Below are 3,756 nucleotides of genomic sequence, written 5' to 3'. Positions count from 1 at the left end.
CAACAACATATTTAACACTAATTAAATGGTGGAAAGACAAAGTAAAAAATGAAAAAGATTCAATAAATTATAAAGACAATAAAAAAGACAACATTAATTATCCCATTAATGCTAGTATATTTTAACATGGAAAGGACAAAGATGCACAAGCTATTTTTCATGGTGAATATTTATACATTATGAATATATCATGAATTTTCAAGACATGGATAGGTTACAAACTGCATGCCAGTCAAAGCCATTGGAAATACAGAGAGTAATAACGGGAGACAAGTTAGGGTTTGTATTTAGATGTCGGAGAGACCTCTTGTGCCCAGCAGGGCTTCTGGGTGGTGACCAGACCACGTGGGCCTGAATCTCAGTTGAATATTCCACTGAGAGTTCACAGCTAAGCATGATGCTGAGAGACAGACTCTGCTAGTGAGCGGCTGAACGGTGGTCACTGTAGGTGTGGTTGCATGGCAACCATCTCCCTTCTGGCTGCCTTCTTCCCTTTCTCCTTCCTGGAAGCCATGATCCCTGTCTCAGCGCCAGCCAACACAAAACTTCCTCCTTTAAGTTGAATATGTAGGTTACTGGGTGCCAGCAAGTAGGGAAACGATCAAGACAAGGACCTAGAGGTTGGTAAACAGTGTTGTGATGCATAGTGTCAAATTAAATATGAGCAAATAGTAAAATATACAAATACTGTGAACAAATAGGTTACACCTATGTTCATATGCACATATAAATTTGCTAACAATTTTGTTTAGGTATATAATTTATAGACTTTCATTGTTAAAATTCCCATGTTCTCTTTTTTACTTTTTTCTATTTTTGTGCCTGGCTCAGGCACCCTGGGGGTGGGGCTGGCATGGCATATGGTGCTAGGTATAGAACCCCAATGCCTGTGGCTGCCTAAGCTTACCTAAGCAGGTGCGTTAAAACACTGAGCTATCTCTCCCGCCCAAAATTCCCATTTAAGCATAAAAACATGATTTTGTTATAGCATCCTAATAAACTACATATTAGAATTAGACAAACACATTTCCTATAAAAACAGAAAATATATAAAATGACAATAACTTCTACTTCAATGGCAAATTTAATTACAGCCCATGGCAATAGGTACCAAGAGCCACCACAAGCCATCTCCTGCACTCCAGGTTGTTCTTCACTTATACTATAGTAACAGCAGAATTTCTGTTGTAAACATAGCCAAACAGAGGACAAAGTAATTTCCTCTTCTCACCAGTTCAGGAAGCTACTCCTACCTGCATGGCATTGTAAGTCAGTCTTCAACATTCTATGAGGAGGTAACTTCAAGGTACCAGGAAACATGGAAAGATAATAAAATTGCATAACATCATGCATCTTGACACTCATCATTTGCTATGAAGTAAGCATTAGTTCTGCTCAAGGAACTCATTTCATAGCAAATGATGCATGTCATGGCAGCAAAGAAGGCTTTCTCCAATCCTCAAGCATTGCATTAAGGGAAGGCAAGTCCTTAGGCTGAAATCTCTAATCAAGTAAAACAATGCTCTCCCTCTTTTGAGATGAAAGTATTGCCATATACTTAACATTTAAAAAATGGTTGATTGTTCTTGGAAGTGTGACTGTATCAGAAATTTACAGTTGGTCCCTCTTGCTGGCCAAAAAGCTCTGCAAAGCCAGATCCAACTTGACTGGAAGTCGTGTTACAGAGTCCATGCATAACAGCCATTCCCACTACCATGGGAACAGGGCCTGAGTCCTTTGCACAATGAGTGACAGGGCTGAGAGGTACAAGTCTTGGACTGTATCCAAAGAAAGGCCATTCTAACCACTTTGTTATTAGCATATACTGCTTTTTGAATCACATTATAATGAATATTAAATAGAATACAAAATACTCTCATTATTTGTCTATCCAGTAGTCTACACAGGTATTTATTTCCCAGATCTCCTTGTCATCAGTTTTCCAATAGTGTTCATTCTAATTCACTAATCATATGCAAAACTATTTGTCAAATCTCATGTGTCAACACATATTCATACCTCTGGCCCTTTCCCCTTTCAACCAAAATAAATCAGATGTATTGTTGAAATATCTCTTCCCTAGAAGTTTTTCTTCATCTAGAGATAAGCTAGGAAGAGGTTAGGGTGCTACAGTTGTTCACGTTGTTTGGAACTGGTACAATGTTTAAAATCATCAATAAAGCACAGCTGAGGTAACTACGTGCTTCTGTTGATGGTAAGAGGGATCCTCAAGAGGTCACGCTTTTAGGTATTCTAAGGCTTAAAACTCCACATGCGTCATATTTGTTTGATGATGTACTTCTGAGCATGTTTCACCTTGTGGATGGGGAATTGGCTAAAGCCCGGTTCAGTTCATGACAGACACCTCAGTTTTAATGACATATGAATGGCTTTTGTCAAGTGTTCAAACTAGATACTAAAGCTAAGTAATAAGCTGAGAGCTCTTTCTCAAAATAAGAAGTTTTCTGGAGGAAGTGCTACAGCTTTGCTCTGAAGTCCTGTGTTTCTGTCACGACTTCATGTTGAGATATAAACAGTCTGTCTACCCTGACACAACAAGCAACAATAAGTTTGGTTTTCTTTGGCCAAAGTGCTAAAATAGCTCGCAGAGCAACATGGACCTGTTGCAGACACTTCACTTCTGAGCTCCATTTAAAATAAGTCTTTTTTATTATAACAATTACTTAGCAATTGGGTTAGAGTAGAACAATCAAATAAGGAATATGCTGCTTCCAAAATCCAAAGTGGTTCATACCCTATTGTGCCTATTTTTGTGGCCAAGAGATAACTTTATATGCACCACATCCATGCTCCTGTAAAAATTTCACTAAGAAAAGATCGCTAAGAATTTGTCAGATTTATCAAAATGCCTAGCTCACAATTATGTGGCCAAGAAGCTTATAGCAGTTGGTACCTCTTATTCAGCCCAATTAGCATAGCATCAAAATACTAGGTGGTGGGTGTTCTTATCTAAGGCAAAGCTGTTCAAGGTTCTTGCAAGGTTCTTGCAGACTGAATCATAATTTAGGTAAGGAAAGAAGATTCTGAACTGAGACAGTGTAATTTTATTTGTAACATCCCAGCTGGGTATAAATAGCATTTTTGCTCATATGAGATAGGGTTTATGAAAAAAATAATTGCTATATCAATAACCACAGTTCAGGTGCCTGTGAATCTGTTATCTCGTTCAAGCAATAAAACTATTTTTGAAACAGAAGCTGGAGTCACCACCTGGTTTATTTTACGACAATCACTTGTCATCCTCCAAATCCATTTGTTTTCTTAACAAGTCAGAAAGGTGAGTTGAATTGGATGTACTAACAATCAGCATCTTCCCGTTCCTTGAGTTGCCTTGTTTCCTCCAGGGTTGCAGCATTGTTTGCACTTTGTCATGTCAAGACAAATTTTAGTAGTTCTTATGTGGCTATTTAAAAAGAAATATTATCAAATCATATTATGGAGGGACTTAAAGTTCAACATATCAATACTTGATGAAAAATACCTGTTCCATGTTATGCCTAAGATGTTTGATATTCAGGCAGATAGTGAGGTTAAGCTTAACAGCATAAGTTGTATGGTAATAAAAATAAGCTTGTCTTCTGGAGGGTTACCAACCTAAGTTTGCAGACCAAAATTAGATGAAAAGGAGGGCTGCAAGGAGAACCAACATTTTGGCCCTAGCCTTCCAAGGTCAATTAAGACTCAGGACATATGAGCACTTGTACTGTAATATCATGTAACTCCGTAGTGTCCCAA

Source organism: Octodon degus, unplaced genomic scaffold, assembly GCF_000260255.1.
Source record: "Octodon degus isolate 3935 unplaced genomic scaffold, OctDeg1.0 scaffold00013, whole genome shotgun sequence".
NCBI lineage: Eukaryota > Metazoa > Chordata > Mammalia > Rodentia > Octodontidae > Octodon > Octodon degus.
The sequence above is the reverse complement of the archived record's forward strand: the minus strand, read 5'-3'. Positions refer to the sequence as shown.